General features: G+C 37.2%; 1 pseudogene; it reads left to right on the top strand.

The window, feature by feature from the left end:
• The first annotated feature begins 1,695 nt into the window (after nt 1-1,695).
• LOC107797812 (putative late blight resistance protein homolog R1B-23) lies at nt 1,696-18,844 on the top strand (annotated as a pseudogene).
• Nucleotides 18,845-22,122: the final 3,278 nt, after the last annotated feature.

Genomic DNA, 22,122 nt, shown 5'->3' with positions numbered 1-22,122 from the left:
ACTCTTATAATTTATTGAATTCTAAATAAGATATAATTAATTTTAATTATTGTAAATATCTAACCAATTTGTTTAATCTCTCTTGTGCTATCATGTTGAACTTTATTGATTTAATTTTAAAAAATAATCAACCAAGACAACTGATATAAAAATTATTAACGGTAATTGAATTAATACTTTTTACTTGATTAAGTTTGCCAATTAGAGTATTCTTCTACTTATATAATTTCTATTAACACTTTTAATTCTAAATATAAGTTGAAACAAATAATACGATAATAACTACTACGTTTCAAGAGTCATTCAATGTTAAAGACAAATTTTAATAGTTACTTATCAAATTAGTTTGAAAAATATCTACAAAGGCACTCAAAGAATTAAGAAAAATTATTCTAAACTAACATTGTAAAAGATCGATTTAAGTTGGGACAAATTAAAGACAAGAAACAACTAGTAACTACAATTTAAAATGTGTAAAATTTTTAGCTATAATTATATTAACCAAATGATTTGAAAATTCTATCAATAGTGCATATTATTAAATATTATACATAATATTTATAAATTTTAGGGCCGTAAGTATTTTGGGGGCCAAAGGTGATTGCTTTAGTGACCTTAGGCTCCAGTCGGCTCTGCCAGCCACCGGCGCGTAGTTGTGACAGGTCAAGGGAAGCAGGTAGCGGAGGCAGAGGTGGCAGGTCAAGGTGGTTGTGGAGGTGATGAGGGAGGTAAGAGAAGGGAAGGTGTGGTGGGTTCGGTCGGAAGAACCCATGTTCATTTTTACTGATGTGGCTTTTTTTCACTGGTTACATTGCCATGTAAGACGCGCTTGAGTTTCACGCGGTCATGTTTTACGGGGACTGAATATTTTGTGTTCAATAGACGCATTTGGTATAAAGTTGTAGTGTTCAATATGCATAAGTTGTTGGAGTGCCGAAAAGAAAAATGAAGCCTAAGTTTGAGATGTATTTGGCCAATAAATACAAAACGAGTTACTAGAAGGCAAGAATATTAATGACCCTATAAGAATATAGTAAAAGAATGTAAGTATTTGGCCATTTGTCTAGAAAAAGTAATCACTCCATATGTCATTACAAGTCAAGTCAACCCCCCACCCCCCAAACCCCCTCTTTTTCTGATGAATCTGGAAAAACCGCAGATTCTTCCTCTGAGCTTAAGTCTCACTCACTTGGTCACACATTCAATGAGGGTCTCAATAACTTGATCAGATTTGAACTAAAATAAATCATATACATAAATTCATTTAGGGTCTCTGTAACTTTTGTTTGTTGTATCAATCGGAAACAATATCAGTCTCTCTACATTAAGATCTGCGCTTAAACTATCTTTCCAGACCTCGCTCAGGTTTGTTGTTGGTCTCTATAACTTGGAAAAGTCAAATATCTCATTGGGAATCATGCATGATCGTGTCATTAATTGGTCCATAAAATAATGAAGGAACAGTGGAGACCTATCTTAATTTTGGTAGTTGTTTACTCTTTCCGGTGTACTAGTTTCCTTTTAGCACGTCCATTAAGAATATTTAAATCCCATACAAAAATATTTAGTATCCTTATTAAATATTGGTCACATACTTATACTTATGGTGAGGAGTAAGAAAACTTTTTAGGGATGCACATAAGGGTAAAAGAGTAAAAACAAATTGATTTTTTTTATTATATAACTGGACAAATGATGGTACTGTTAAATGAAGGTACTGTTACTCCAAATTCTGTTATGGAATTCATTGATACCGTGATAGAGAATCTCATTGATCCACTGAAACTTGATGATCCAAGTTCACTCCTTCATGTCGAGGGACTCGTGGATCAAGTTGAAAAGGTTTTGAAGGAGTTGAAGTTCCTTTTTAGTTTTGTCAACTTTGTTTCAGACAGATGCGTAGAGCCTGAGGTCCAGCATACTTTCTTCACTCATGTTTTAGAAGTGGCCTGGCACACAATAATGGTTACCTGGTTGTATCTTCCAAGCCATGCCGGCGGATCTCCAGATCCAGACTCTGCTCCAGCTGAAGGGTATCCTTTGTTTTCTGATCTACTACGAAGCAAAATTCAGCCTATTGAGCCAAGCATCTCCAAGATCTATATCGATGTCCTGAAAGCTATAAAGTTACATCAGTCACAATGGTATCCCGTTATCCAAATTAAGTATGTGGTAGATTGTGAAGTTGGATTTGTGGAGACTCTCCTACACAATTTGGAAGAGTTACCATTCATTTTAAGTGGACTAGAGATAAAGAAGATGCTCAACTTTTTGAGAGCCCATCTACTAATACAGGTCTCTGAATGTTATATTCAAGATATAGATTCAGTGATTGTTGATGCAGGAATTCTTGTTTACTCATTAAACAAAAAAGAGAAGGGTGATCTTGATTTCCGAGTCAAAATTCAGAATCTGCAAGCAATGATCTATCTCATCACAAGAAAGACATTTCTCCTTCAGTCCAACTTGTCTGGAATTGACAGAGTGGGCTCTGCTGATTTCATTTTAGACAACATGGAGAAGTTTCTAAGCGTCTATCCAAATTCAGTTGTTTCTGTCAAGAGCCAACTTCAGACAATTCAGAAAGAACTCAAGTGCTTTCAAGCTGTTGTAGAAACACAAGTCGGACTTCAACATTTTGTAACACATACAAATGGTTTGGTGTATGAGGTAGAATATGTATTTGATGCTTGTAAGAAAAAAGATGTTCCTGATTGGTGTCTTTTTCTCTGGATCTTGAACATTGGAGAGGATATTAGAGTGCTCATGGCAGAGGCAGCAGAGGTTCAAGAAAATACTGCATTTGACTTGGTATTGCATAACATCACAGCTGCTGCCCCTACACGTACTTCTTCACAATTTGCCAGCTATCCAAGCACGAATGAAGAGATGGTGGGCTTCAAGGATGTGATAAACGAACTAAGAGCCAAACTAATCAAAGGATCAGTAAATCTTTACCTCGTTTCAATTGTTGGAATGCCTGGATTAGGCAAGACAACTCTGGCAAACGAACTATATTTTTTTTTTTAAGAAAAGAAAAATACAACAATTAGGAAAAGTACAAATAAGGGGGACAATAACACCGGTATTGTTACCCATATGCCTTGGCAATATAATCACTCCTCGACGCCTTACACTGCCTTATGATGACAGCCTCATGTAGAGGATTCATGGTGTAGCTGTCGGCAACGTCTCACGAGGGCATATAATCTCATAGCCGTGTGGATATTTTCCAAAGGCATAGGACCAAAGCAACACAAACCGGGCTAAACCTTACCTTACTAATCCTATTGAGGCAAATAAAAAGTCTCGCTTACTAACAAGCATGTAAAAAGAAAGAACTGGAAAGTACCAAATATTTAATGATCATCACAGAGTTTATAAGATACTCTGTGATGATATTACAAATGAGAATACTAATAAAGTGGAATAATAGAATAAAGTACCAATTTGGTTCCTGTCCCTTCTTTTCGAAACATGTAAAATCTTCAATTTGTAATTCTTGTTGTTTTCCTCAACCATGTTCAAAAAGTATTCAAAAATCATCCTTTCTTTTTTGAACGGTTGGACCTCGTTGAGGTAGTTGGGGCAGATTTCTTTTGTTTGGCAACTCTCATTGGAGGTCGCCTAACATTTAAAAAATCAATGACCTTGTCGTCCCAACTATTTTTCCTTGTATGTGCCTTCTTTATTTTTCCACTATGCATAGGTGATAGGTCCCATTTTCTTGATGCCTCTGCCCGACATTGATTTAAGATATCATCTTCCTTCCCTTCTTCATATATATATATATGCCTACCAGTAGCGGATTTGGCATGTCTTGGTGAACATCTTGTGTCATCAGAGTGTTTCCTTCATGCCTTCTAGCCAAAATTGCATTATGTGATAGTTGTTCTACATTTTTCAATTTGTTCCTGCTCCTACTATCACGACCAGTGCTGCCAGTAACAACATTTAAAGAATTCACAGGTTTTGTACTTACCATTGCATCCAATAACTTGCGTTCCTCTGCTGAAATAACTGGAACTGTTGGGACGATTTGCTGCTGCCCAGCTTCTAATGTTGCTGCTGCTTTTCGATCATCAGCATGATTGGTATCTAAAGTATTTGCATTAGATTTCTGCTGCTGAAGAATAGATATAGGTGCTGCTGCATTTTTGTTTGTAACATCAACTGGAACTATTTGCTTGGATGTTGTTGCTGCACTATGAATCAAGTTTCCAGCTTCTGCATTTCGAATAGCAGCAGTTGGTGAAATTCTGGGGAAAAATGCAGGAGCATGAAGGTTCAACTTAGTCGTGGGACTGGATGAATTTGCTCCATGATGTTTTGGCTTTACTGGAGGATCAATCTCCTCACCTGCACTCTCCTGATCGACTGCCTGATCACCTTCTTCAGAAGAGTAGCTTTCAAAACCATCACCCCAATTTTCTTCATCATCCTCCTCCCTTTGGTCACGCCACAATTTGGAGTTAATAGCCACTTCCCTCATTTTTGCTTGAATAACCTCATAGTTGTTCCCATTTGACAGAACATGCTGCCCAAATTCACCCTCAAACTCCCCAAAAGACTCCACCGATTGTGAAGGGATGTCAAAAACGAAAGTGTTTAAAGTGACCAATGGTTGTTTCACCAAAGTATTATTCATCATCATTTCATTCTGGACGTTTTTGATGATTTGCTCAACATGAGGATTGGAAAATTGCAACCTAGGCGCATTGGAACTATGAGCTTGGCTGCCCATTAATTCCATTCCCAATTTGCTCTTAGAGTCACTTCGTCGAACGTCCACATTTTTCCCCCAATCATAACTGCCTTGCCCTCCTCTTTCATTGCTGGGCATTGGAATTAATTATTTGGACATCTCATTACCCTTCAAACCTGTTGTAACGACTTCCGAAATCCCAGCAACATCAAGAAGATTAAAGCTGTTTGCGCTGGCATCAATGTTACTGTCCTTTCGTCGAAATATTTGGTTCTGATGTTTTGGTGAACCCCTCTTATTTGTAGGAGATTTTGTAGATGTTACCACCTTCCAAACCCCCTCCTTTGTGTTTGTTTCTTTAACCTTAACATCCTCAATTGTCTCCCTTGTTCTATTTTCCACCAGCTTGCTCGTATTCACAGCTTTTTCAATCTCAGAAGTTTGGGCAACAACTTCTCCGTCAGAGCCTTGCCTTGTAATTTTCTGTTGTTCACCTTCAATTGCCTTTAGAGAAATATTGGCCTCAAAACCAGATTTGCCACCTGAAGAGACAGTTCTAACATTTACCCTATCATTGCTTACATTATTGTGACCACCAGCAGCCCTATTTATTCTATCAATTCCAGCTGTGCATTAAAACTAGCTCGATCAGTAGCAGTTTTTAAAGCACCAGCAATAGCTAGATACATCCTTGCAAACACAGTAGAAGCAGGGACATCTCTTGAAGGTTTGGGAGGTTCCTTGTCCAATTTTAGAGCCTCCTCTATAGGTATAACTGGAGCTATAGCAGTTGCTGTAATTGCAGCATTACTCTCAATTCCTTCACAAACTGTAGCTTGATCTGTATCATATTGCTTTGCTACAGTTGATGCCTTTTCAAATTGTGTATTGGCCTTTGTTTGATTAACTGCAACCTTCAAATCACCAGCCTTTGTCATAACATCCTTTTTAAAACCAGGTTTTTCAGCTGAATCAATTCGACCAACAACATCCTTCAAGCCATCTTTTTCTTGTAAATCCTTAGCTCCTTGTCCAGTTCTTTTTGCATTTAGATAGTCCCTTGCATCACCTTGTAATTTGTCAACATTAACCATCTCCTTAACAGGCAGATTTCTATCTACAGATTCCTCCTCTATCCCCACCTCTGTTCCATCTTTTTCCTTCATAATTCTACACATCTTTTCATCGTGCCCTTGATGCTTACAGTAAGTGCAATATTTAGGGAGGTTGTCATACACTATTTCTTGATAGTGCACGACATATTTTCCAGTAATTCGATCAACAATATGCAGCTTGACCTTTTTAGGATGCTTGCCCAACTCGAGCAGCACTAGGTCTCGTTCATTCTTGTGTCGCCTTGTCAACAACAATGGCTTTTTCAACAATTGATGCTATAGACATTAACGACCTCTTAGCAAAGAAATTAGGTGGCAAACCTGGTAGTGAAATCCACACGGCTGCCATAGATGTCTCCTCCCTTGGATTGAATCCCAACGTCCATGGAAAAGTTCTAAAGAAGAATTCGTCGCCTTTGGATTTAAGATATCCAGTCGATCTTGAAAGGAAGTTAACATAATCAGTATATAGATCAAACCTGACCAACAGGTGACGGAATTCTAATTGCCCAACATTACAGTAGCCTTGAACTTCATATTGCGACGAGAAAATTTTTCGAACTTCCTGTATATCAGGTTTTCCATAAGAAAATTTGACCACAACTGCTTGATGCAAACCTTCTTCCCTTATGAAGTCATTAACTTCATCCATGGTGAATTCTATCACTGGTTCTCCATGATAGAGTTTAACAGGAAACAACTCGATTTTTGACGAAATTTGAGCAGACTGTTTTTGTTTTAGTTGTTCCGCATAGGATTGTTTTGTATTTTGGTTTGGAATTGCCTCTCCCATAGCCACAGGCTGGGGAGAGACGACAACATCCATGGCTTCTCACAAAACTACCATATTATTGACGTGAAGAGCAGAATTCAAGACAAAATCTGGAAAAAAGCTGCTTGCTACAGTAACTCGCGAGATAGAATTTAAGATCTGGAAAAATTGGTTACGAATTTGAGGATGAAACCAATTGGAGATTGTACGCAAAGAGTAGATGCTTCTTTTGACACTAAGATTACGACAATCCACTGCCGGATGCCAAAGTTGTGGCCCAATGAATAGTGACAGAATTACTATTCACCTTCTTCCTAGAGAGAAGGAGGAGGAAAACACTGATGTGAATTATCTAAACGAAAAAAAACGAACTATATTTTGATGAGTTAGTTGTCTCTTATTTTGATATCTGTGTTCACTGTTGTGTCTCTCAAGAATATAAACGGAAGGACTTGCTACTGGCCCTTCTACATGATGTTATTGATGATACAGCTAAACTTGATAGAGAGGCTGAAAATGAATTAGCAGACAGGCTTCAGAAACTTTTAAAGCGCAATAGATACCTTGTCCTCATTGATGATGTCTGGAAAAGAAGTGCATGGGATGATTTACAGTCATGCTTCCCTGAAAATAACAAAGGAAGTAGAATTATTCTAACAACTCGGCATTATGAAGTTGCATCTTATGCTAAACACGTTAGTGATCCCCATAAGCTTCGATTTTTCAGTATTGATGAAAGTTGGACCTTATTACAGAATAAGGTGTTCAACAAAGAAAGATGTCCCCTAGTCTTAGAGGCTGTCGGCAAAAGCATAGCACAAAAGTGTGGAGGGCTTCCTCTTTCAATGGTTCTGGTAGTAGGTATCCTCACAAGAATGAAGAAGGAAAAACATTGCTGGGAACATGTATAAACAAACTTAGGTCCAAATATTCAGGCTCAATTGGAGGGCACGCTAGATCAGAGTTATCAGAATCTACCACATTATTTGAAACCGTGTTTTTTATACATGGGAGTATTTCCAGAGGACAGAGAAATTCAAGTCTCAAAATTAACATGGTTGTGGATAGCCGAGGGTTTGATTAACACGCACACGGAGAGGCTTTATAAGGACATAGCAAAATTTTCTTGGAAAATATTATTGGGAGAAACCTAGTGATGGTTGCTAAAAAGAGCTCTGATGGAAGGATCAAGACATGTCGCATTCATGACCTGGTGGTTGAATTTTGCAGGAAGAAAGCGAAGTTGGAGAACTTTTTAGAAAGGATAAGGTAATAAAAACATTAATTAATTTTACCTTTTCAATCTTTAAGGCTTCTTATAATTATACCTATTTATCCATAACAGGGACAGAGGTTCACGTCCTTCTCAATTTTTCCTTCCAAAGTGCAATACTTCACGCCGCTTATACCTTTATTCTCAAAGTGAAAATCTTCCAAAATGGTGTTTGTTTTTCTCCCATGTGAAATCTTTTCAGTTCAGAGAGGCTAGAAATATTGCATTCTCTTCGATAGACTGTGTTTCAAACACTTTTAAAAGGTTCAAGTTTCTAAGGGTGTTAGATTTTGAATTCACCATGATTGATTCTATCCCACAAGAATTAACCCTTTTGAAGTATCTTGCTTTTCGGACTGCAGAAGATGCATTACCACTCCCGGTCAATCTTTGTAACCTTGAAACATTGATAGTTCAAGGAATTGGAGGACGAGTATCGGTACCAGATACCATTTGGGAGAGTGTTAAGTTGCGACATCTACACATATACCATAAAGCATCTTTCACTTTAGGTGGTGCAAAAGAATTAGAAAGCCCCTCGAAAATGGATGATTAGCAATCATTTTCCTCAGCATGTTTTTCTTGTGTGGACAATGCTGATAAGATCCTAGAGAAGACACCAAATCTTCGGAAACTGAGATGTGAAGTTTCCAAATTTGATGGCTCGTTTCCTGCATTTAGCAATCTTACAAAGCTTGAAATGCTCAAGGTTTCTTCCGGTACTACATTGACTTGGATCAATCAGTTGAAGTTACCATCAAGCTTAAAGAAGTTGACACTGTCCAATTTTCGCATACATCTTACTGAAGTTGCAACCCATCCAAAACTTGAGGTACTCAATGTTAAATATGACAATATCCCACATCGGTTGGGAAGTAAACTTGGTGGGAATTTTTTCCTATAAAAGGAGGCCTAATGTTTAGGATTTAAACACACCTCTCATTTGCCTTCTCATATGTTTAAGGCATTTGTATCTTCTATCTTAGTATTATTTCACTTGTATTTTTGGAGTGAAATAAAATATTGGTTGTGTCCGAGGAGTAGGCAAAGTTGGCCGAACCTCGTAAATTTTGGTGATCCTTTTATTGTTGCTTTATTGTCTTATTTATTATTTGGTGGCTGTCATAATTTTTGGTATAGTTGTGTCACACCTCCTTTTTCCGCCCCCCGCGAGGGTACAAGGGAGTTTTTTCCAATTAAAGGACAATCGAAACGGGATTTGTTTATTTATTTCAGAGTCGCCACTTGGGAGATTTAGGGTGTCCCAAGTCACCAATTTAATCCCGAATCGAGGAAAAGAATGACTCTGTATTACAGTCCGCGAACCAGAAATCCGGATAAGGAATTCTGTTAACCCGGGAGAAGGTGTTAGGCATTCCCGAGTTCCGTGGGTCGCTCAACTGTCATATTCGGCTTAAATATCTGATTTTTATACAATTATGCTCATGCAAATTTTTAACTCTTTACCGTTTTTATTATTATATTTTTAAAAGAATGTGAACATCGTTTAAAAACATGTCTTTGGATTGCGTCACATAAAATGCACCCGCGATCCGGAACGTATTTTTATTCAATGTTTTGGGATTTGGATTTGGGTCGCATAAATGCGCACCCATGTGTAGGAATGTATTATTATTAAAATCGTGCCTAAAGCGATTAGCGTATTATTATTTCTGAGTAAGACCGTGGAATTCACTAAACAGTCCATCCCGAATTCTAAATATTCAATTAAACATTTATTGAGGGCCCCGCAATTGGTGCATTTTATTGGGCGAGGCTCATCTCATTTTATTTTTAAAGGACAGTCCTAAAATGCCTACATTTTTCTCTTATTAAATTTGTCTCTACAAAATAAAAGAGAAAATGTCTTAATTTATTTACATGCTTGAGTTGTTATAGATGGGTTTCGAATATGATTCATAAAATCTGAAAATGATGCAAACAGGACAGTCCGTTGCCACTGCGGGCCCAGGCCCAACGTGTATGACATAAAACTAGACCTGGGCCGTCTTATTCACATGTTACTACCTAGTTACATTATACTAAGCATGTTCTCAATTTGTCAAATTAAAAAAAAAAATTAGCAATCTAATTTTAATCCTAGACCATTTACATGCTGAAATTAACCAATATTATTTAACTAAACAATATTCCTACCAAGTTCCTAAATGGCTTATTCGTTTGAATTTTTGACTAGATGGAGTTACTACACCATTTATTTATTTTTAGGCAATATATAGATAGTTCATCCGTTAAGTTATCGTCGGATGTTCCACTATATATATTAAATAGCTACATGATTCTGATTTTTGCAAGCTAAATAATTTATACATACAAATAAAATTCAGAATATAATTAAATTAAATTTAGAATTTCAACTCTTCATTTTCGTATTCATGCTTCATATTTCGGTTTACAATAACCAGCGTGTCAGTTGTGTACCTGATATTGGAAGCAAAAGAAAAGGGAGATCAGCAGAAATTCAGTAGCATAAAACAACAGCAACCCCAGCAACCAGTAACAACCAGCAACGAGAAACTTAGTGACAGATTTTAAAATCAAGACAAAAATCCAGAAACACCAACAACAATCAACGAACAGAAGCAAAGGGAATCTTTTCAGATTTTGAAAGACTAGTTAGTGTTTAACCCTTAATTTCTGAATCCGTATATCAGAATATTTTGATTGTAATCAGGTGTATACTATTCTTCTTTTGAATTTCCAGAATGTTTTTCTTTTTATTTTTTGAAGTCTTAGTATTTTTCGAAATTTCCTCTCTCTTAAAATTTTCTTCTGTATTCTGTCCTCTCCTCTTGTGTATTCTCTATTCTCTCTTTTTATTCCCTCCCTCAAAATCTGATCAAGTTCTCTTATTTATATTCCATCCCAATCTCTTTAATCAATTAATAAAACAACCACTTTCTCCTACCCAACTCACTACTACATAAAAAAATACAATTATTACTTATTTAAACAACTTTTCTTGAGCCCCACAATCCCACTATGTCTTGTTCCTCATGCTTACATTAAACAAATACATTATCCTCCCCATTATGTCTTGTCCCCCATTATTGATTATTTTAATATTATTTTAATCCTAATTGACAGAGCACTCAAAATAAATAATTGTTCAGAATTTTAATTCCAAAAATACCCCTCTAACCTTACTGAAATTACCATTTTACCCCTGAACGTGCTACAAATTACCAAACTACCCCCATCAGCTATAACCAATTCACCTAATCAATTTCAACCAAAATACAGCAAATATAACCAATTTCTAAACAATTTTCAACAACAAATTCAAACTAAATGATGAACAATAAAGAAAGAACTAAAATTATTTTGATTGAACAATATTTTTAACAACAAACAAACCTACTTTCAGATTCAACAACAACAACAACAAACAAGTATATTCAGATTTCTAAATTCAATAATCATTTGCACTTAAATTAAATCTAACAACATTTCAACCAACAATTTTTATATTAAACTAAAAAAAGATCATGAAACAAACTAGAAAAAAAAAATCAAAAACGATAAACAACAAACAAGAAAATCAAACTTATACTAATTTCGGATTCAAGAACAATCAAACAAAGTATGGACATAAATGAAAAGATTCAACAACAACAACAAGCAAGTTTTATTCAAATTCGAATTAAACTCGAATTAAGCTTAAACAAAACAAATAAACATATTCAAATCACTAAACTTCAAATAATCAACTGATCTTTTTAAATTAAATCCAACAAAATACAACAAAGATACATGATTCAAACTAAATAAACAAAAATTAAAAAAAAAATTTAAACCAAAACATAACTTCACATTAAATCACTGAATTAAAAACGAACTTCAAACAAAATGAACACGAATTAAATCTATATTAAACAACAAACAACGGATTCAAGCGATTTAAACTAAATCTAACCATATTAAAATTAAACTAACAATTTCTTTTACAAAAATAAATAAAAGCACATGAAATAAACTGAAAAACTAATTAATCAAGGTTCCATTTGAATCTGAAAATTAAATCAACAAAACATATGAACAAACTAAAAAATTAATTCAACGATAAACATGAACAAAGCAAGAATCGAACATTTACCAATTTTAGAATTCGAGAACATCAAAATAAAAATACGGACAAAATGAAACTCAAACCCACTAACCGGATCGAAGGGACGACGAACTCGAACGAAAACAAATCCGTTCGGAAGCGATTATCGCACCAAAATCACTCGAATCTGCCCGGAAACTTAAACAATAGACGAAGCTCGATGGAGGGGTGCTTGGCGACGACGAGAACTGAAGCAAAAGCAACAGAGCTGCCATGGAGAAGAAGCAGCTAGCAGCAGCAACAAAGGAGAAGTAGCAGCAACACGATGGAACAACAGCAGCAGCACGATGGAGTAGCAGCAGCAGCACGTCGGAGTAGCAGCAGCAGCACGTCGGAGCAGGCAGTAACGCAGCAGCGGCGGAGCAGCAGCAGCGCCGGGAATGGTGGTGGGTTCAGCTGACGTGAAGAAGAAGCAACCAGCAGTGGCAGTGAAGCAGGAGCAGCGATGAGCGACGAAGGCCGACGAGGAAGGAGCAACAGGCAGCAGCCATGTTGGACGCGGCAGCCATGGGTGTCGAGCTCAAGCTCGAGTTTGACGAAGAAGATGAAACAGTGGCAGTGGGGTCGTGAGGGCGATGAAGAACGATGTGTGTGTGTGTGTGTGTGTGTGTTGAGGGTGAGGCGTGATGGGGAAGGGGTGTGAGGGGTGAGGGCAGCCATTGGAGGGGAGCTTGGGGTGTGGTTTGGAGAGGATGAAGTAGAGAGGGGGGGCGGGTGGTTTATGTTTTAGGTTTTGGTTTTTAGGGTTTTTTTTTAGTTTGTTTTTGTGAAAATGTAAGATAGGGGGTGTTGGGTCTTTGGGTTATGGAGCAGACTGGGTCGACCCGTGTCGAGATGGACCGGGTCATGGGGAAGGTTGGGTATTTTTTGGGCCTGTGGCTTGAATTTGAAGAAGAGCCCAATTCCGAGTTTCTTTATATATTTTTTTTTTCTCTCTTTTCTTCTTTTATTTTTCTAAAACTAAATTCTAAAAATCCTTAAACTATCATATAGAACTAAATTAATTTATAAAAGCGCAAATTAACTCCCAATAACAATTAACACACAATTAAGTAATAATTAAGCATGAAATTGTACAATTGGACATTAAATGCTAAGAATGCAAAAGATGTCTATTTTTGTAATTTTTAATTTTTGTAAAACAAACTTAATTACTAACAATTGTAGAATTAAATCCTACATGCAAAATGCGACATATTTTTGTATTTTTTATTAATTTAACAAATAAACATGCACAGACAAATATACAAATAATTACACAAAAATACCACAAAAATTCAAAAAATTGCACACCAAAATAAAAATCATTTTATTTTGAATTTTTTGGGAGTAATTCTTTCATAGGGCAAAAATCACGTGCTTACAGCTGCCCCTCTTTGCCCGACTATATACATTTGGCTTCCGCAACAATTGGTATCAGAGCCAAGGTACTGTCTAAGTATGCTCTGTGGTTGCAGCATAGTCTAATCTTCCACATCAGAAAAGATTTATCTTGGTAACTGAGTCAAGGTTCTGTCTGAGTATGCTCTGTGGTTGCAGCTTAGTCTGATCTTCCACACCAGAAAGGAAATAATCTTGATTTGTGTCGTCAGCTGTTAAATAATATTTGTGTCAAAGATGAGAGACAATAAACAAGAAGAATCTACATCAAGTGTCAACAATACGTCATCATTGGCATCTTCGCTTATGACAAGAATTGTGTCAAATGCGAAATTTGCGGTAGAAATATTTGACGGGTCCGGACATTTTGGGATGTGGCAAGGCGAGGTTCTAGATGTCCTTTTTCAACAAGGGCTAGATCTGGCCATTGAAGAAAAGAAACCAGATGTTATTGGAGAAGAAGATTGGAAGATTCTCAACCGTGTTGCTTGAGGTACCATTCAATCCTACCTTGCTAGAGAGCAGAAATATCCATACACAAAGGAAACTTCTGCAAGTAAATTATGGAAAGCATTGGAGGATAAATTTTTGAAGAAAAACAGTCAAAATAGATTGTACATGAAGAAGAGACTGTTTCACTTCACCTATGTTCCTGGTACCACGATGAATGAACATATCACCAGTTTCAATAAGTTGGTCACAAATTTGCAAAATATGGATACAACTTATGATGATGGTGACTTGGCCTTGATGTTGTTGGCGTCACTTCCTGATGAGTATGAGCACCTTGAAACTACTCTACTCCATGGAAATGATGAAGTTTCTCTCAAAGAAGTTTGTTCGGCTTTGTACAGCTATGAACAAAGAAAGCGAGAAAACAGAAGGGTGGAGAAGGAGAAACACTATTTGTGAAGGGTCGTCCTCAAAATCAAACGAGGACAAAGAAGGGAAGATCCAAGTGAATATCCAAACCCAGCAAAGATGAATGTTCCTTTTGTCGAGAAAAGGGGCACTGGAAGAAAGATTGTCCGAAGTTGAAGAATAAGGCCAAACATAACAATGGAAAGGCCATTATGGATTCAAATGTAGCTGATTGTGACGATTCAGACTTCTCATTAGTTACAATAGAGTCATCAACATCATCAGACATATGGTTGATGGACTCGGCTTGTAGCTATCATATGTGTCCCAACAGGGACTGGTTCATGGATTTTCAAGAAGGAAAATATAGAGTCATCCACACAGCGGACAATAGCCCTATTACCTCATATGGAATTGGTTCAATACGATTAAGGAACCATGATGGAATAATCAGAACATTAACAGATGTTTGATATGTACCGGACTTGAAGAAGAACTCATCTATGTGGGAGCCCTAGAATCAAAAGGGTTCAAAATCATTGCAGAAAATGGAGTGATGAGAGTATGCTCAGGTGCACTAGTGGTAATGAAGGCTAATCGGAAGAACAATAATATGTACCGCTACCGTGGTAGTACAGTTATTGGGACAGTGACATCCAGTGACGACAAAGAGGCAGAAGCAACCAAGCTATGGCACATACGCTTGGGACATGCTGGAGGAAAATCCTAGAAAACTCTATCAGATCAAGGATTGTTAAAAGGAGTAAAGACTTGAAACTTGGAGTTTTGTGAGCATTGTGTCAAAGGGAAATAGACAAGGGTTAAATTTGGTACATCGATCTATAATACTAAAGGCATATTGGATTATGTACACTCTGATGTTTGGGGTCCTTCCAAAACATCTTCATTGGGTGGGAAACACTATTTTGTAACCTTTGTTGATGATTTTTCCCGAAGAGTGTGGGTTTATACAATGAAGAGCAAAGATGAAGTGTTGGGAATTTTTCTCAAATGGAAAATGATGGTGGAGAATCAAACAGGCAAGAAGATCAAGTGTATTCGCACAGACAATAGAGGTGAATACAAAAATGATCATTTCAATAAGGTCTGTGAAAATGATGGTATCGTCCGACACTTCACTGTCAGACATATACCACAACAGAATGGAGTGGCAGAACGTATGAACCGGACCTTGCTGGAGAAGGTACGGTGTATGTTGTCTAATGCTGGCTTGGGCAAAGAATTTTGGGCTGAGGCAGTTACATATGCATGCCACCTCATTAATCGCTTACCATCTGCTGCTGTTGATGGCAAGACACCATTTGAAAAATGGTACGAAAAGCCTGCTATAGATTATGACTCTTTGCACGTGTTTGGCTTAACTGTATATTATCATGTGACAGAGTCAAAATTGGATCCAAGGGCATAGAAGGCTATTTTTATGGGAATTACTTCTGGAGTCAAAGGATATCGCTTATGGTGTCCTATGACAAAGAAAGTAATATTCAGCAGGGATGTTACCTTTGATAAATCTGCTATGGTAAATAAGGTAACATAAGATACCAAACAAAATGAAGGTGCTTCTAGGCAGGTGAAGTTTGAGGGAAAATTTATTTTTTCTACACAAGAAGCATAGGAGGAAACAAATGAAGATTACCCTCTGGAAGGAGAGCCAGTAGAGGAGATTCCAACTCAGGAACCTCAACAACAACTTGAATCAATAGCAACCAGCAGACCAAAAAGAACAATAACGAAACTTGTTCGTCTCATAGAGACGGTTGCTTGTGCAACCTTAATTGTAGCTGATGATGTTCCTACCACTTATAAAGACGCAGTCCAAAGTTCAGAAGAAGATAAGTGGAGGATTGCAATGAATGATAAAATACAGTCCCTTCATTAGAATCATACATGGAGATTGGCAAATCTCTCGAAGGGAAAGAAAGCAATTGGGTGCAAATGGGTATTTGCAAAGAAGGAAGGATTTCCTAACCAAGTAGATGTTCGCTACAAAGCAAGATTAGTGGCCAAAGGATATGCTCAAAAGGAGGGAATTGATTACAATGAAGTGTTTTCTCCAGTTGTAAAACATTCCTCCATTAGAATTATGTTGGCTTTGGTAGCACAATTGGATTTGGAACTAGTTCAGATGGATGTAAAAACTGCGTTTTTACATGGAAACTTGGAGGAGGAAATCTACATGACTCAGCCAGAAGGATTCAAAGTTGCTGAAAAAGAAAATATGGTGTGCAAACTTGAAAAATCGTTGTACAAATTAAAACAATCTTCTAGATAATGGTACAATCAATTTGACGAGTTTATGTTGCGGCAAGGGTACAAGAGGAGCAAATACGATCATTGTGTGTATTTGCGCAAGCTTAAAGATGGTTCTTTTGTATATCTTCTCTTATATGTTGATGATATGTTGATAGCTTCCAAGAATTCGGAAGAAATTGATAAGTTGAAGCTTCAACTGAAGAAGGAGTTTGAGATGAAGGATCTGGGTGAGGCAAATAAAATCCTTGGCATGGAGACAATAAGAGATAGACGTTCAAATAAACTCTGTTTATCTCATAAAGAATATTTGAAAAGAGTACTACAACGTTTTGGCATAGATGAAAAGACTAAGCTAGTTAGTACTCCACTTGCTCCCCATTTTAAGCTAAGTACTACTATGTCGCCAAATGATGAAGCTGAACATGAGTATATGTCAAGGGTACCATATGCAAATGTTGTTGGTAGCTTGATGTATGCAATGGTCTGTACGAGACCTGACATTTCACAAGCTGTTGGAGTTATTAGCAGATATATGCATAATACAGGAAAGGAGCATTGACAAGCTGTGAATTGGATTCTACGGTATATTCACAATACTGTAGATGTTGGGTTAGGTTTTGAGAAGGAAGACAATCAGTCTGTAGTTGGATATTGTGACTCGGATTTTGCGGGTGATCTGGACAAACGAAGATCAACTACTGGTTATGTGTTTACTTTTGCAAAGGCACCAGTTAGTTGGAAGTCTACTTTACAGTCAACAGTTGCTTTATCTACAATAGAGGTAGAATATATGGCTATTATAGAGGCTGTGAAGGAAGCAATTTGGCTTCAGGAATTGCTAAAGGAGCTTGGTGTTGAACAAAAAAGTATCACAATCTTTTGTGATAGTCAAAGTGCTATTCAGTTGGGGAAGAACCAAGTTTATCATGCAAGGACGAAGTACATTGATGTTCGGTATCATTTCATATGAGAAATTATAGAAGAAGGTGGAGTCACAGTGAAGAAAATTCATACTACGGAGAATCCTACTGATATGCTGACAAAAGTGGTGACTGCGGTCAAGTTTCAACATTGTTTGGATTTGATCGACATTGTTGAACACTAGAGATTGAAGATGAAGACACAACCAAAATTTGTTATTGAGAGAGAATTGAAGATGTGTAATTTTGCCAAGGTGGAGATTTGTTGAATATGACAATATCCCACATCAGTTGGGAAGTAAACTTGGTGGGAATTTTTTCCAATAAAAGGAGGCCTAATGTTTAGGATTTAAACACACCTCTCATTTGCCTTCTCATCTGTGTAAGGAATTTGTATCTTCTCTCTTTAGTATTATTTCACTTGTATTTTTGGAGTGGAATAAAATATTGGTTGTGTCCGAGGAGTAGGCAAAGTTGGCCGAACCTCATAAATTCTGGTGTTCCATTTATTATTGCTTTATTATCTTATTTATTATTTGGTGGCTGTCAAAATTTTTGGTATAGTAGTTGTGACTTATTCACACTATATACATTTAGCTTCCGCAACACTCAAGCTACTAGGAGTTACCATTAGTTCCAATGTATGGGAAGTGAATGATGAGCAGTTCCCTCAACTCAAATTCTTGAAATTAGAAAATCCTTCTTTTTCAAAATGGGATGCCTCAGATTATGCCTTTCCATTCCTTGAACACTTGGTATTGAAAAAATGCCGCTATCTTAAGGAGTTCCCTTCTCGTTTTGAGGATGCCTCGTCTCTGGAATCAATTGAGATAATATCGTGCAATGAAGAACTTGTCAAGTCAGTCGAGGCCGTCAGGGAAGAATTAGATGGAATGCCGGGAAGCTCTGGTTTCAAGGTCATCATACGCAAGCAGCAAAACAATAGGGTACGTTGTTGATCCAGTGCAACATGAGCTTATTGAGTATTCATTTTGACGCCCTGTTCGAGCTTAAAACTTCTTCTGCTACACTAACTTACTTCTCATTATTAATTGGTAGAACGAACATTCAAATTATGATGATGCTTTCAGCTCTACCAGTCAAAGGTGGACTACATCTAAGAGTCCTTTTGTCAAATCTAAAATTTAACAAGCCCACATTGCTAATAACTATTCTCTGCTCATGACTACTAAGTGAATGTTATTGCATTAATAAAAAATAAGTAACTTTCTTTCAAATCGAATTGAAGTAGTATCAGTTGGCCATGAAGTTAAGTTGTTTTTGAATCATCATATTTGCGTTTAAACCACAGCTTATGCTGTCGTGCGCTACTAATTTATTTATTTCCTTTACAGATTGAAATAGTATCAGTTGTCAAATCTAATTTAGGGTTTTCTTTACTCTTTATGGATTGAGAATGCTTGAATGGTGTCAATAGATATTATAAAAGCATGGTGTTTCCATCCGTCAATTTTTTATTTTTGTTCGTTAATAATAGAATTAGTCTATGATAGCTTAACCTGTGGGCGTTACTGTGTTAAAACAGAAAATCAGAAAAACAAAACTGTTAGAAGAATAAAGAAATGTAGAAAACAATAAAGAATCAGAAATATTCCGAGTCAACAATTTTCTTGTGCGTCCTTAAGGAATTTTAACCCCCTCACACATTTCCAAGGTAATGGATTAAATCCTCCCAGGATAAAGCGAAATAAATCTTCCTGCAACAGTGGCAATACAAACTGCAGGATACCAACGAACTCAAAGAACGGAGCAAAATCACACTTACGGGAGCAAAATCACACTTACGAATTTGAGAGAGAGAGACTGCGAATTAGGATATTGTGTATTCAGAAAGAAAGAAGTTCTAGAGTGTTTTTCGTGTGTAGAAGATGCAGCCTTGCCTCAGAATTGATAGGCAAATATCAGAAGAGGTATCTGGAAAGGTGCCTTTTCAGAAAATCTACGGCCTGCCGCGGTTCTACCGTGACCGCGCGGTTAGAGAGGCTCTCTGAATAAACCTGTCATGGTTCCACCGCGACCACGGCAGAATCGCGGTCAGAGAGGCTCTCTAAAACTTCAGGAAGATTCTGGCGTATTTTCATCAGTGACTTGGCATTTAATTAATTGTTAAATAATTAAATAAATTTTGTCCAAAAAATAATCTCATCGATCGATCATTTTCCAAATCCAAATCCAAATCCCAAGCCAAAGCCCAAACCGAAGCCGAGCGAGCGACGACGACGGCGCGAGGGTTCATTCTATTCAACTCCTTAAGAGCTTTAAGAAGTGAATCTATATATAGGCACACAAATGTGATTGTCCCTCACCAATGAGGGACAAAGTGCAAGGCAAAAGTTCACTTCTTCAAATTTTCATTTTCCCTTCATTTTATTTCCCTCCATTTCCAATTCATACTTCTTCTACTTTAAATCCCAATGGCTTAAAGTCCAACAATCCCCCACATGAATGGGAATGACTGTATCAAGAAAGATCATAGATGAAAGCTATGTGATTTTGCAAGTAAGGATTAATTGCATCTGGATAAGTAGGTTTCCCTTTGAACTTTCTATAGTGAACATATGTCGGATATACTCGGTCAATCGGTAAATTTGATATCTTTGAACCGTCGAACTTTAGTGTATACCTAGACAACCATATGTCACACAACCAACCCTTAACCGTCTTTTGGTTCTCATTGTTGTGTTCGTTTTAGGCATGAACACCGCCTGGTCTCATAATTGTGTAGAGAATTGGCCTTATAGAATTCTCCTTGAAGCGGCTTACACTTCACACTTACGTAGGTGATTCCTAAACGTGCAATCCTTTAGATTGACACTATTTGATAGATAACTCATCAAACTTTGGTAATCATTAAAGAACGTGTAAAGTTCTATCCTTGTTACTGAACATTGTCTTCATCACGAGAATGGACCAAAGATTTTATTTTGACAATGTTGAACCGGTCAATCACAACTTTGTTTGAGCTCCTTGAACCTAGATCTCAGAACATCCAAAATTCTAGGTAGAGTTACCGCCATGTTGACTTGTCCTCGGCCATAGTTCCATTCCCTTAGATGATTTCTCAATTCCCTCTCTAGATAAGCCTTTTGTAAGCGGATCCGCCACATTATCCTTTGATCTTACATAATCAATGGTGATGATTCCACTAGAAAGTAGTTGTCTAACGGTGTTATGTCTTCGTAGTATATGACGAGACTTTCCGTTGTACATAACGCTCCCTGCCCATCCTATGGCAGCCTCACTATCACAATGTATGCAAATAGGAGCCAAAGGCTTTGGCCAGAACGGAATGTCTTCTAAGAAATTTCAAAGCCATTCAGCTTCTTCACCGGCTTTATCCAAAGCTACAAACTCTGATTCCATTGTAGAACGAGCGATACACGTCTGTTTGGAAGATTTTCAAGATACTGCTCCTCCACCAACAGTAAAAACATATCCACTTGTGGACTTTGTTTCTGTTGAGCCGGTTATCCAATTTGCATCACTATATCCTTCGATAACCGCATGATATTTATTGTACTGCAAAACGTAGTCTTGGGTATACTCCAAGTATCTCATAACTCGTTTCATTGCCACCCAGTGATGTTTGTTGGGATTACTTGTGAATCAACTAAGTTTACTTATTGTACAAGCTATATCATGTCGTGTACAGTTCATGATGTACATTAAGCTTCCCAACACACGAGCATACTCCAATTGAGACGTACTTTCACCTTTATTCTTTATAAGATGATGGTTTAAGTCAATTGGAGTTCTTGCACTTCTAAATTCCAAGTGTTTGAATTTTTCCAGTACCATTTTCACGTAATGTGACTGAGACAAAGCTAGACCTTGAGGAGTCCTCTGGATTTTAATTCCTAGAATTACATCGGCAACTCCTAAGTCTTTCATATCAAACTTACTAGCAAGCATACGTTTAGTAGCTTGAATGTCGGCACTGTCTTTGCTCATTATTAGCATATCATCAACATATAAGCAAACAATGACTATATGATTTGGAACGTTCTTAATGTAAATACATTTATCACATTCATTAATCTTAAAACCATTTGACAACATTGTTTGGTCAAATTTCGCATGTCATTGCTTGGGTGCTTGTTTTAGTCCATAAAGGGACTTGACAAGTCTACACACCTTCTTTTCTTTTCCCGGAACCACAAACCCTTCAGGTTGGTTCATGTAAATTTCTTCCTCAAGATCACCATTTAAGAATGCTGGTTTTACATCCATTTGATGGATTTGAAGACCATACAAGACGGCTAACGCTATTAGCATCCGAATGGATGCAATTCTTGTTACCGGCGAGTATGTGTCAAAATAGTCAAGACCTTCTCGTTGTCTAAATCCTTTGACAACAAGTCTTGCCTTGTATTTGTCAATATTACCATTGTCCTTCATTTTCTTCTTGAAAATCCATTTAGAGCCCAACGTTTTGTTACCTGGAGGAAGATCAACCAATTCCTAGGTATGGTTGCTCAATATGGATTCTATTTCACTATTGACATCTTCTTTCCGATATTGTGCTTCTGAGGAAGACATTGCTTCCTTGAAGGTACGAGGCTCATTTTCTAACAGAAAAGCTAGAAAATCTGGACCGAATGAAGTAGATATCCTTTGACGTTTACTTCTTCTTGGATTTTCTTCATTAGGCATACCATCTCTTATTTCCTCC

This window comes from Nicotiana tabacum, chromosome 20 (assembly GCF_000715075.1).
Source record: "Nicotiana tabacum cultivar K326 chromosome 20, ASM71507v2, whole genome shotgun sequence".
NCBI classification, from domain to species: Eukaryota; Viridiplantae; Streptophyta; class Magnoliopsida; order Solanales; family Solanaceae; genus Nicotiana; species Nicotiana tabacum.
Note: the sequence above shows the minus strand (reverse complement) of the source record. Positions and strands in the feature narration are given on the sequence as shown.